This window comes from Elephas maximus, chromosome 3, assembly GCF_024166365.1.
Source record: "Elephas maximus indicus isolate mEleMax1 chromosome 3, mEleMax1 primary haplotype, whole genome shotgun sequence".
Lineage (NCBI taxonomy): Eukaryota > Metazoa > Chordata > Mammalia > Proboscidea > Elephantidae > Elephas > Elephas maximus.
The window spans coordinates 141,975,237-141,989,915 of record NC_064821.1 but is presented as its reverse complement, the minus strand read 5'-3'; the positions used below and the strand labels follow the sequence as shown (position 1 = coordinate 141,989,915).

The 14,679-nt window shown below is 39.4% G+C and overlaps 1 pseudogene; it reads left to right on the top strand.

Moving 5' to 3' along the window:
- Nucleotides 1–219: 219 nt before the first annotated feature.
- LOC126071364 (palmitoleoyl-protein carboxylesterase NOTUM-like) lies at nt 220–13,675 on the top strand (annotated as a pseudogene).
- The last annotated feature ends 1,004 nt before the right edge of the window (nt 13,676–14,679 follow it).

Here is a 14,679-nt window from a genome sequence, read left to right as displayed (position 1 = left end):
TTAGGAGGTTAATTTACAGGGTAGGCTGGGGACATATGGAAGACATTACAATTCAGAAATCCAAATATCAGGAGATGAAGATTTAGGCTGGGTTAATCTATACACTTGAAGGCATTTGTTGGCCAAAGTGAGGAGAGGAAATGTGTAAAAAGAGCAATTAACATTTGCTTCTTAATTAGCAGATATGTATAAAGACTGAAAAAAATGTGACTGGAAGCAATGAAGCGGGCCTGGGACAATGGCCTTTGGCCAGACGAAAGAGAATTAAGCCAGCATCTTAAATGGCAGATCCATTGGGATGAGGCAGAAGCTCGCTGGAGCTGTAAGTTTAGCAGATACCTTGGCATGGGACTATAGCTTAGGACCAGAGGTAGATGACAAGTAGATATCCAGTCAGGCTGGCTGGAAGGTATCTGGGCTAAAGCCATGGAGAATAGCTTTCTGAACCTGAATTATGTACCAATTATATATTAGTTTGCTGGGTCTGACCCTACTTCCAGGCTGCTCCTAGACACAGAAATCCTACCTTCACCTCAGGAACCCTGAAAAAGGCTGTGCCGCTTTGTCAAGAGTATTTCTCTAGCCTTTCCATTTTATCTCTGCCCTAATTTTCTACACACCCACTCTTTGCATTGTGAGAACTTGATTTTGTCCCTTGATTTCGCTCCATTACCTTGTCTTAATGTGAATTTGATTACTCAGCTTCAGGCTGCCTATTTCACAACTGACTCAGAATTCCCAGAGAGTGCTCTCTCTTGTCCCTAGACTTTATGCCAAGAAACTGCAGCCCTGACGTACTGCGCATCTGTGCAAAGCCCCAGCACTGGGCACCACCAGCCCAGCCAACCCTTTCTTTAGGGAAAAAAAATTAAAGTATTTGCTGCCTTGTTTAGAACTGACTCAGTTAAGATTGAACCTAAAGGCTAAATACTTCAGCTAAACACTAAGCCAAACTTCAAAAGGCAGAGATAGGTATTTTTGTAGTACAAAGAGCTTTACTCATTATTTTCTTTAACTTTCAAAATAATACAAGGAACTCTTGTGTCTATATTGCAGGTGTGGGAATTGAAACTCAGAGAGTGAGCAGCTGATTGAAGGTTGCAAAGCTGTTAAGTTATGAAGCTGTATATAAAACCCAGGTTTATGTGGTGTTACCAAATAATGATCTTCTTTCTACTTCACTGTAGAGATAAGGTTTCCTTCATTAGTTCCGTTGTTTTGGATTCTAGAAAACAATAAAATAAGTTCCACTAGACAAGGGCAGAGGGATGACATGACATGTCCTATTGCTTTCGTATGCTCCCTCTATTCCCTCACTTTTAAGCAGGTGGGAAGTTTGAGTTTAATAATTAACAGGCTTCAATTTGTAGTGCAATCGTATATAAAGGAAGAAGTGCCCTAGAGCTTACTGAGGCCTGTTCTATAGTATACCTGAGGAGAAAAAAAGAGAAAGAGAATAAAATTTATGGTTATTCAGTTAAAGTTCAGGATGATTAAGAAAAAGCATTTCCATCTCTAGTTGGTTAACTGTGGCCCCCTTAAAGACACATCTACATCCTAATACCCAGAACATGTAAATGTTACCTTATTTGGGGGGGGAGGGAATCTATATGGGGTAATTAGTTAAGGATCTTGAAATGACATCATCCTGAACTACCAGGAGGACAAAACCCCAAACCAAACCTGTCATAGAGACCCCATAGGACAGAGTAGAACTGCCCCATAGGTTCTCCAAGGACCATCTGGTGGACTCAAACTGCTGACCTTTTGGTTAGCACCCATAGCTCTTAACCACTACTCCACTAGGTTTCCATTAGGAGGAGGGGGCCTAAATCTAATGACACGTGTCCTTACAAGAGATGGAAGAGGAGGAGACACAGATAAAGAACAAAAGGCCAATGAAAATAGGCACAGAGATTGGAGAAATTGTTGTTGCTGTTGTTAGGTGCTATCGAGTCGGTTCCGACTCATAGCAACCCTATGCACAACAGAACAAAACACTGCCCGGTCCTGAGCCATCCTTACAATCATTGTTATGCTTGAGCTCTCTGTTGCCGCAACTGTGTCAATCCACCTTGTTGAGGGTCTTCCTCTTTTCCACTGACCCTGTACTTTGCCAAGCATGATGTCCTTCTCCAGGGACTGATCCCTCCTGACAATGTATCCAAAGTATGTAAGATGCAGTCTCGCCATCCTTGCTTCTAAGGAGCATTCTGGTTGCACTTCTTCCAAGACAAATGTGTTCATTCTCTTGGCAGTCCCTGGTATATTCAATATTCTTCACCAAAACCACAATTCAAAGGCGTCAATTCTTCTTCAGCCTTCCTCATTCATGATGCAGTTGAAAATACCATGGCTTGGGTCCGGCGCACCTTAGTCTTCAAGGCAACATCTTTGCTTTTCAGCACTTTAAAGAGGCCCTTTGCAGCAGATTTGCCCAATGCAATGCGTCCTTTGATTTCTTGACTGCTGCTTCCATGGCTGTTGATTGTGGATCCAAGTAAAATGAAATCCTTGGCAACTTCAATCTTTTCTCCATTTATTATTATGATGTTGCTTATTTGTCCAGTTGTGAGGATTTTTGTTGTCTTTATGTTGAGGTGCAACCCATACTGAAGGCTGTGGTCTCTGATCTTCATTAGGAAGTGTTTCAAGTCCTCTTCACTTTCAGCAAGCAAGGTTGTGTCATCTGCCTAACGCAAGTTGTTAATGAGCCTTCCTCCAATGCTGATGCCCCGTTCTTCTTCATATAGTCCAGTTTCTTGGATTATTTGCTCAGCATACAGATTGAATAGGTATGGTGAAAGAATACAACCCTGACGCACAACTTTCCTGACTTTAAACCACTCGGTATCCCCTTGTTCTGTCCGAACAACTGCCTCTTGATCTATGTAAAGGTTCCTTGTGAGTATAATTAAGTATTCTGGAATTTCCATTCTTCTCAATGTTATCCATAACTTGTTATGATCCACACAGTCGAATGCCTTTGCACAGTCAATGAAACACAGGTAAACGTCTTTCTGGTATTCTCTGCTTTCAGCCAGGATCCATCTGACATCAGCAATGATGTCCCCAGTTCCATGTCATCTTCTGAAACCAGCCTGAATTTCTGGCAGTTTCCTGTCGATATACTGCTGCAGCCATTTTTGAATGATCTTCAGCAAAATTTTCCTCACGTGTGATATTAATATATTGTTCTATAATTTCTCCATTTGGTTGGATCACCTTTCTTGGGAATAGGCATAAATATGGATCTCTTCCAGTCAGTTGGCCAGGAAGCTGTCTTCCATATTTCTTGGCATAGGTGAGCGAGCACCTCCAGTGCTGCATCTGTTTGTTGAAACATCTCAACTGATATTCCATCAATTCCTGGAGCCTTGTATTTTCTCCAATGTCTTCAGAGCAGCTTGGACTTCTTCCTTTAGTACCATCAGTTCCTGATCATATGCTGCCTCTTGAAATGGTTGAACATTGACAAATTATATTTGGTATAATGACTCTGTGTGTTCCTTCTATCTTCTTTTGATGCCTCCTGCATCGTTTAATATTTTCCCATAGAATCATTCACTATTGCAACTCAAGGCTTGAATTTTTTCCTCAGTTCTTTCAGCTTGAGAAACACTGAGAGTGTTCTTCCTTTTTTGGTTTTCTATCTCCAGCTCTTTGCAAATGTCATTATTCTTTGCACATGTCATTATAATACTTTACTTTGTCTTCTCGAGCTACCCTTTGAAATCACCTGTTCAGTTCTTTTACTTCATTATTTCTTCCTTTTGCTTTAGCTGCTTGACAAGTTTCAGAGTCTCGTCTGACATCCATCGTGGTCTTTTCTTTCTTTCTTGTCTTTTCAATGACCTCTTGCTTTCTTCATGTATGATGTCCCTGATGTCATTCCACAACTTGTCTGGTCTTCGGTCACTAGTGTTCAGTGTGTCGTATCTATTCTTGAGGTTGTCTCTAAATTCAGGTGGGATATACTCAAGGTCATATTTTGGCTCTCGTGGACTTGCTCTGATTTTCTTCAGTTTCAGCTTGAACTTCCATGTGAGCAGTTGATGGCCTGTTCCACGGTCGGCCCCTGGCCTTGTTCTGACTGATGATATTGAACTTTTCCATTGTCTCTTTCCACAGATGTAGTCAATTTGATTCCTATGTGTTCTGTCTGGTGAGGTCCATGTGTATAGTCAATATTTATGTTGGTGAAAGAAGGTATTTGCAATGAAGCAGTCATTTGTCTTGGTAAATTCTATCATGCAATCTCTGGCATTGTTTCTGTCACCAAGGCTGTATTTTCCAACTACTGATCTTTCTTCTTTGTTTCCAACTTTTGCATTCCCATCACCAGTAATTATCAATGCATCCTGATTGCATGTTAGATCAATTTCAGGCTGCAGCAGCTGATAAAAATTTTATGTTTCTTTATCTTTGGCTTTGGTGGTTGGTGCTTAAATTTGAATAATAGTCATATTAACTGATCTTCCTTGTAGGCATATGGATATTATCCTATCACTGACAGCATTGTGGTTCAGGATAGATCTTCAAATGTTCTTTTTGACGATGAAAGCAATACCATTCCTCTTTGAGTTGTCATTCCCAGCATAGTAGACTATACGACTGTCCGATTCAAAATGGCCAATACCAGTCCACTTCAGCTCACTAATGCCTACGATAGTGATCTTTATGAGTTCCATTTCATTTTTGACAATTTCCAATTTTCCTAGATTCATACCTTGTACATTCCATATTCCGATTATTAACGGATGTTTTCAGCTATTTCTTCTCATTTTGAGTTGTGCCACATCAGCATATGAAGGTCCCGAAAGTTTTACTCCAACTACGTCATTAAGGTCAACTCTACTTTGAGGAGGCCGCTCTTCCCCAGTCATCTTTTGAGTGCCTTCCAACCTGGGGGGCTCATCTTCCAGCACTATATCAGCCAATGTTCTGCTGCTATTCATAAGGTTTTTGCTGGCTAATGCTTTTCAGAAGTAGACTGCTGGGTCCTTCTTCCTAGCCTGTCTTAGTCTGGAAGCTCAGCTGAAACCTGTCCTCCATGGGTGACCCTGCTGGTATCTGAATACTAGTGGCATAGCTTCCAGCATCACAGCAACACGCAAGCCCCCACAGTATGACAAACTGACAGACACGTTGTGGATTGGAGCAATAAGGCCAAGGAATGCCTGGACTCACCAGACACTGGAAGAGAGGCAAGGAAGTGTTCTTGCCTAAAGCCTTTGGAAGGAGTGCCTGGCTCCGCCAACATCTTGATTTCTGACTTCTAGCTTCAGAACTGTGAGAGGGTGCATTTCTGTTGTTTTAAGCCACCCAGTTTGTAGTAAATTATTATGACAGCCCTAGGAAACTAATACACCATCAAAAGCATTTGGTTTATAAAAAGAGATCTGTCTACACCAGCTTAAGGCAGAGGGTGAAAACTGTCAGTGTGTGATTTGACCAGCAGATAGATTTTGACATGTAGTGACTTCTTTTTTTTAATTAGCACGTCTGTAATTGTGGGTATGCTTTCTCTAATTCACCTCAGCTTTTGTAATCCTCTATTTTGTACCCCCAACGGTTTAGCTCATTTATATAACCCATATGCTTTGTTTTAAAGGCATTTGAGATTGTACCCCTGGGTGGGGAAATGAATACAGGATTAATGAAGAGATGGAGGGAAGAAAGAGGCTCAGGGTACTCACATTCTCATTTTATCCTGTCAATAAATTCATGAGGTAGTTATTGCCACCATTTTACAGGGGAGAAAACTGAGGATCAGAGAAGTTCAATCATTTTTTCTTAAACACAAAACTTAAAAGAGGTGCACGGGGGTCCAACACAAGTCTGTTTCAAGCAAAATCAACGATGCTAGGCTGTATTTCTTGCCTGTGTCCCAGTCGTACCTGTACACCTGGGAGGAACTCTTCAAAATCAAAGCATATAATCTCAGGGGGATTCAAAAAAATTGTTATAACATTTGTCCAGCAATTTCAAATCCGTTTTAGCAGTGGTTCTCAAATTTTACACTGCATAAATATCACCTGGAAGCATTGTGTAAAATGTAGATTCACCACCTGACTATACTAGAGAAACTACAATATAAAAGTTGAAGCACAAAGTAAAGTGAAACATTGTCGTAGACATAACAAAGCAGGGGGAAAATTTACTGTTGTATTAATGCCAGTCCCTTTTCTATTTGGGTAGTTAATGTGTTCAAACTTCTCATCAGATATGTAAACTGTTTTGAATTCAGTGAATCCAGAATTCTTTCTTCAGCAGTATATTGTGAGACTTCAGAACTTCCTCTATTCAGCTGAATTCTTTTCCTAGTATATATAATTGCAAATGGAGACAGTGAGAGTCACTTCCAAATGCTTCAGAATTATTACAAATACAATTATTAGAAGAGTTAAAGACTTGAGCCGAATTTTGCCTCTACTGATCTCAGTGAGAGCAGTATATGTGGTTGTATAAAGTTAGCACAGATTGCTATACAAGTCTAGTTTATAATAAATGTATCAGGGTGTGTTCAATTGAATGCTGCTCATCAAAGTACTCTCTAGCTTAATGCCTGGCACACAATGGAATCTCTATACATTTTTGCTGAATGAGTACCTAAAGTACTGTCATGTCAAAAAGGTCATGTACTTATTCCAATTTTTTAATAACAAACATTTGGAGACTCATTTTACAGAATCTGTGCCAGCTAATAAGTTTATTCTAGAAAACATTGTTTTACACCAAAGGTTATATACCAGGTTACCTTACTTATCCAACATGACTTAAAAAGAGTTTTGGCCATTTCCAGAAATCGTACCTACATTTAAACAAACAAACAAAAAATGTGTGTGCATGTCCATTTGTGTTAAATCCACTTGTCTGTGAGAGCTAATTCAAGAGATGGATATTCGTAGAACATTTAAACAACTGAGCCAAAATAGTAATAATTTTTAGAACATTTCAAAGAGATGGTTTTTGAAAAAGCCAATGCTCTTTTGAATGTCTGGTCTGATTTTTTTTTTTCTTTTTTTCATCTTTGTTCAGAGATTCACATGACCCTATTCAAGGCTAATCACTCTTTGTGTGTTTTTATGTCTGCTAGGATCTTGCTCCATCAGCAATCTTTTTTTCCTGAACTTTTAACTATTCTTTCTTTCTGGCTACTTGCCATAAACTCTCTTTATATATCTGCCTCCTTTCCGTGATAGCTAAGGTTCTTGATAAAAGGGCCTATGGACACAGTATCCACTTTCTCACCTCCCATTCACACTTCAAGCCAGAGCAGCTTGAGTTCGTTGACATGGAGCCTATTGAAAATTCTAATGGATTTTAGGCATTCCTCATCCTCCTGGACTGTTCTTTTGCATTTGACACTTTTAACAGTTACTTTCTTCTTTAACAATTCACCACCTTGGGTTTCAGTGACACTACTCACACCTGGCTCTCCTCCAGCCTCTTTGCTTTTCTTCTCTGTTGCCTCCTTGCTCCTTTTATACCCACCAAAACTAAACCGTATTTCCAAAGGTGCTGTCCTTGACTTTTTCTCTTTTCACTCTACTCATTCCCCTGGGTTATTTAATCCAGTAACCCCCAAATATATTATTTTAAGACTACATTTCTCCTTTGAGCTCAATACACTTATATACAGTGGGTAATGGGTGTGTACATATGAATGTTCAATGGACATCTTGGGGCTGTTTATTCAGAATTAACTTTGTTGTCTTTCTCCTTAAAAATGTGCCTTGCCTTACATAATCTTTTATCTTGGGAAACAGTATCACAACCACAAAGCAGCCTAAATGCAGTGAAGAATATATAAGAAACCTCTTTGTTACATTCTTGCTCACATGTAATTAGTCTGAACCCGTATTGCTTTTGTGTCCTTGGCATATCCCATAATGAACCCCTCTTCTCTATCTCCCCTGACACTACCAGAAGGTGGAAAATAATGAGACCTTAAAGTCAAGCAGTGTCAGGCCTTCCTCTCCCATAACACCCTGCATTCTCAGTCTTCACCACCAACATTTTCTCATCTTCCAGAATCAGCCATTTCTTCACTCCAGTATGAAATCTTTTCAGATTATCAGCTTCCTACATCTTCTGCGGTAGAATTAATCAACTTCTACTTTTCGTTTTCCTCCAAACTCTATACAAACCCCTATATTTGCATCTCTTGTTCACATATTTGTTGCACTTTATTAGACTATAATCTTCTTGAGTGAAGAGATTCTATTTTATTTGTTTTACTATACCTACCAGAGTACTAAATAGAGTTGATATATGACATTTAATACATGTTAATTAAATGAAATGAAAAAAAATGAAACTCGAAATTTTGTCAAGAATTAAAAGCAGTTTGAAATAAAATATAGAGGTATAAACAGTGATAAAAGAAGCACCCAGTCAATTAGTCTATTATCAAATACATAAATATTTAACATTTAATGAGCATCCAGCATGTGCCGTGAACACCGTACATAGGAACTAGACCTTGTAATGAGCCATATCAACTATGCAACCAGAATTACCACCCAAACAATTTGGGAACAAATGTCAAATCAAAAATGAAGAGCATAGGTACATAAAAAAAAAAGTTTTAGTGAATTTTCTTAAAAAAAAAAAAAGTTCCTTGGAACATAAACAATAAAATAAGCACCAAAACTTTTCCCTAAAACTCAATTTTCTAGACACTAACATTTATGTCAATGCATAGATCCCCTTCATTTCATATTCTTGCCAATGAAATGAGGATTTGAAGTTTTCTTCAAAAACAATCACATCATTTAAATCTTATTTGAATATCATTCAAGCAAAATATTTTTAATAAATTGATAAAGCTCATTGCTTTCAACAATTTATTAGTGTAAGGAATATTTAAAATATTAACTATGGTCATGTGTAATTCAATTGAATACAATACTTAAAAAAGACTTCAGGAAGACTTCTGGTTCTAGACAATATGGAATACATTTGTATTCTATCCCCTTTCTCCTGGTAATTAAAACAAACATTCTCAACAAAATAATAACTATCAGAAGACTCTGAAAAGTGAAGAGAAGAAGGCAGACTGGCTAGAGACTGGTAATGAGTTTCCTGTTTTTTTGTTTGCTGTTTTATTTGCCCTCTATATATCCTGACCTGGGTGCTAGAAACAAGCCCAAAATCTGATATGGCCAAATGCCACTGAAAAAAAGAAAAGCCCCCAGGAAAATCTGCTCTTTCCAGTCAAAAGACCAGAACAAGTACAGCCTTGTAAGACAAAAGCATTTTTTTGTCCTACTAATATGATTACCATGAAAAGGTCACCTGCATTTTGATTCCTCCCCAAAACATACTGTAGTCACAAAGACAGTGAGTGAAGACTATTCATCATCTCTGCTCTGCCCTAGCAAAGTCATCCCTACTTTTCCCCACTGAGCATACTGTGACCACAGAGAGTGTAGGGTGACAGCCTGTTGACCATCTACAATTACATTAAATGTAAATGGTCTAAACATATAATTAAATGAGTTTGACATACTGGATATAAAAATATGACTCAAATATGTACTAAGTGAAAAACACTTCAAGTATAGTGACATAGGTTAAAAGTAGAAGAATGGAAAAAGATATTTCATGCAAACACTAATCAAAAGAAAGTTGGAGTGGCTGTATTAATATCAGATGAAATAGACTTCAGAGCAAAAAAAAAAAAATTACCAAGGAGACATTATATAACTATAAAATGGTGAAATCATCAAAAGATATAACAGTACTAAATGTGTATTCATTGACAACAATTTCAAAATACATGAAAAACTGGCAGAACTGAAAGCAGAAATAGACAAATCCATAAATTTAGTTGGGGACTTGAACATCCCTCTCTCAATAATTAATTGAACCACCACACATAAAATCAACGAGGACACTGAAGAACTAAACAACAATACCAACTGCCTTAGTCATCTAGTACTGCTATAACAGAAATACTACAAGTGGGTGGCTTTAACAAACAGAAGTTTATTCTCTCACAGCCAAGTAGGCTAGAAGTTCAAATTCAGGGTGTCAGCTCCAGGGGAAGGCTTTCTTTGTCAGCTCTGGAGGAAGGTCCTTGTTATCAATCTTCCCCGGACTAGGAGCTTCTTCATGCAGGAATTCTGAGCCCAAAGGACGAGCTTTGTTCCTGGTGCTGCTTTCTGGGTGGTATGAGGTCCCCCTCTCTCTGTTTGTTTCCCCTTTCTTTTATCTCTTGTAAGACAAAAGGTGGTGCAGGCCACACGCTAGGGAAACTTCCTTTATATTGGATCAGGGATGTGACCTGAGCAAGGGTATTTTATCCCACCCTAAACCTCTTCAACATAATCCAATCTTCCTTTGTTAAGTGCAGGCAAAGATTAGGATTCACAACATACAGGAAAATTATATCAATCACAAAATGGAGGACAAGCACACAATACTGGGAATCGTGGCCTAACCAAGTTGACACATATTTTGGGGGGACACAATTCAATCCATGAAACCAACCAATGGGATCTCATAGATATTTTTAGAATACTTAATCTAAGTACAGTGAAATGCACACATTCTTTTAAAGCTAACATGAGACATTCACAAGATAGACAGTATCTTAGGTCATGAGACAAAACTTAATGAATTTTACAAATAGAAATCATACAAAATATATCCTCTGATCATAAAAAAACTAAACATATATATATATCAGAGAAATTTCCATATACTTAAAAGTTAAATAACATACTTATAAGTCTCACCATCCTTGCTTTTAATGAGCATTCTGGCTGTAATTCTTCCAAGACAGATTTGTTTGTTTTTCTGGCAGTTTATGGTATATACGATATTTTTTGCCAACACCATAATTCAAAGACATCAATTCTTTGGTCTTTCTGATTCACGGTCCAGCTTTTACATGCACATAAGGTGATTGAAAACATTGCAGCTTGGGTCAGGCGCGCCTTAGCCCTCAAAGTGACATCTTTGCTTTTCAATACTTTAGAGGTTTTTTCCAGCAGATTTGCCCAATGCAGTGTATCATTTGATTTCTTGACTGCTGCTTCCATAGTCGTTGATTATAGATCCAAGTAAAATGAAATCCTTGACAACTTCAGTCTTTTCTCTGTTTATCATGATGTTACTTATTGATCCAGTTGTGCTGATCTTTTTTTTTTTCCCTTTATGTTGAGATGTAATCTATATAGAAGGCTGTGGTCTTTGATCTTCATCAGCATGTGCTTTAAGTCCTCTTCACTTTCAGCAAGCAAGGTTGTGTCATCTGCATATCACAAGTTGTTAGTGAGTCTTCCTTCAATCCTGATGCTGCATTTTTCTTCATATAGTCCAGCTTCTCATGTTCTTTGTTCAGCATACAGATTGAGGAAGTATGGTAAAAGACACAACCCTGACACATACCTTTCCTTGTTTTAAAGCACCCAGTACCCCTTTGTTCTGTTCAAACAACTGCCTCTTGGTCTATGTACAGGTTCCTCATCAGCACAATTAATTCCCATTCTTCACAATGTTATCCTTAATTTGTTATGTTCCACACAGTCGAATGCCTTTGCATAGTCACAGGTAAACATCTTTCCCGTATTCTCTTCTTTCAGCCAGATCCATCTGACATCAGCAATAATATCCTTTGTTCCATGTCCTCTTCTGAATCTGTCTTGAATTTCTGGCAGTTCTCTGTCAATGTACTGCTGCAACTGCTTTTGAATGGTCTCTGGCAAAATTTTACTTGTGTGTGATATTAATGATATTGTTCAATAATGTCTGCATTGTGTTGGATCACCTTTCTTTGGAATGGGTACAAATATGAATCTCTTCCAGTCAGTTGGCCAGATAGCTGTCATCCAAATTTCTTGGCATATATGAGTGAGCACCTCCAGTGCTGCATCTGTTTATTGATCTCAATTGGTATTCCATCAATTCCTGGAGCCTTGTTTTTCACCAAAGCCTTCAGTGCAGCTTGGACCTCTTCCTTGAGTATCATCAGTTCTTGATCATATGCTACCTCCTAAAATGGTTGACCATCAACCCATTCTTCTTGGTACAGCAACTCTGTGTATTCCTTCCATCTTTTGATGCTTCCTGTGTCGTTTAATATTTTTCTCATAGAATTCCTCAACATTTCAACTCGAGGCTTGAAGTTTTCTTTAGTTCTTTCAGCTTGAGAAATGCTGAGCATGCTCTTCCCTTTTGTTTTTCTATCTCCAGGTTTTTGTGCATTTCATTACAGTACTTTGTCTTCTCGAGCTACCCTTTGAAATCTTTCATTCAGCTCTTTTACTTCATCATTTCTCCCTTTAGCTCTATCTACTGTATGTTTAAGAGCAACTTTCAGAGTCTCTTCTGACATCTATTTTGGTTTTTTCTTTCATTCCTGTCTTTTAAATGACCTCTCACTTTCTTCATATATGATGTCCTTGATATCATTCCACAACTCATCTGGTCTTCAGTCATTAGTGTTCAATGCATCAAATCTATTCTTTAGGTGGTCTCTAAATTCAGGTGGGATATACTCAAGCTCAGAATTTCCTGTCATGGAATTGTTCTAATTTTCTTCAGCTTCAACTTGAACTTGCATATGAGCGATTGATGGTCTGTTCTGACTGTGACCTTTTGCTTTTTCATCATCTCTTTCCACATATGTAATCAATTTGATTCCTATATATTCCATCAGGCGAGGTCCATGTGTATAGTCACTGTTCATGTCGAAAAAAGGTATTGCAATGAAGAAACTGTTGATCCTGAAAAACTCTATCATGCGATCTCTGGCATCATTTCTATCATCAAGGTCATATTTTCCAACTATCAATCCTTCCTCTTTTCCAACTGTTGCATTCTGGTCACTAATGATTATCAATGCAACTTGATTACGTTTGATCTATTTCAGACTGCAGAAGTTGGTAAAAATCTTCAATTTTCTCATTTTTGGCCTAGGCAAAGGGCTGAGTAGGGCCAGGGTGCTGCTGCTGGCAGGGAGCAGTGCCTGTGGCACAGGCCTGCTGCTGAACGAGGACTGCGTGGCAGAGCAGCTGGAGGAGCTGGGCTATGTGGCCATCCAGGTGCGAGGCCTGGCCGGCTCGGGCTGGTTCCTGGACAACAAGCAGTACCGCTGCATGGACTGCATCAACACTGTCACCTGTGCACCCACCTAGGCCATCCGCCAAGGCATCAGGTACTGGAAAGGGGTGGTCCCAGACCACTGCCGGCGCCAATTCAAGGAGTGTGAGGAGTGGAGCTGCTTCTTCAGTTACAAAATCTACCTGACCCTGCACTGCTCAGTGTTTGTGGCAGCGAACTGTTTGATGAGGCACAGCTCACCGTGGACAACAGGCACCTCACTGGGCAGTGGGTGCAGGAGGGCCAGTGGCTGTACACCCAGAACCTGGGCCACCAGCTGGGGGACACGCTCAAGGACATGCTGGCCAGCTTTGCCCCCACCTGCCTCTTGCATGAGATCATCAGCAGCAGCCACTGGAGGACGTCCAGGTGAAAGTTACCTCACTGTCCCGCGTGCTGCACTGCTGGGACAGGAGCCTCCATGACAGTCACAAGGCCAGCTGGGCCCCCCTGAAGGGCTGCCCAAGTCCACCTGGTGGGCAACTGCCCCTGGCCCCACTGCAACCCCTCGTGCCCCACCATCTGGGACCAGTTCGTGGGCCAGGGTAAATTTGAATAATTGTTGTATTAACTGATCTTTCTTGTAGGTGTATGAATATTATCCTATCACTGACAGTGTTGTACTTCAGGATAGATCTTGAAAGGTTCTCTTTGATGATGAACACAACACCATTCTTCTTCCGTTTGTCATTCCCAACATAGTAGACCATAAAATTGTCTGATTCAAAATGTCCTGTACCAGTCCTTTTCAGCTCACTAACATCTGGGATATCGATATTTATGTATTCTGTTTTACTTTTGATGGCTTCCAATTTTCCTACATTCATACTTCGTACATTCCACATTCCAATTATTAATGGATGTTTGCAGCTGCTTCTTCTCATTTTGAGTCATGACACATCAGCAAATGAAGGTCCCAAAAGCTTGACTCCAGCCACATCATTAAGATCGAATCCACTTTCAGGAGGCAATACTTCCCCAGTCATCTTTTGAATGCCTTTCAACCTGAAGGGCTCATCTTCTGGCACTGTATCAGACAATGTTCCACTGCTATTCATAAGGTTTTCACTGCCCAATTTTTTCAGAAGTAGACTGTCAGACTTCCTAGTCTGCTTTAGTCTGGGAGCTCCACTGAAACCTATCCACCAAGGGTGATCCTGCTGGTATTTGAAATACTGGTGGCAAAGTTTCCAGTATCACGGCAACATGCAAGCCACCACAGTACGACAAGCTGACAGACTCATGGTAGCAAATTACCAATATCAGAAATAAAATAGAGGATATCATTATAGAACCCACAGATGTCAAAAGGATAAGGGAATACTGTGAATAACTCTGCACACATTACATCAACAACTTACAAGAAATGGACCAGGTCATTGAAAGTTGCAAACTACCAACTCAGTTTCACAATGTTTAGTCCAAATGGCAAATACATTCAAGAGAGGCTTGACTTGGAATACATATTTACCTATCTGATTGTATCATATTCTTAGATCTAGATTTTGAAAAAATTATTTCTCAATGTTTTCAAAGCTATATACACTTTCAAGAAACAATTTT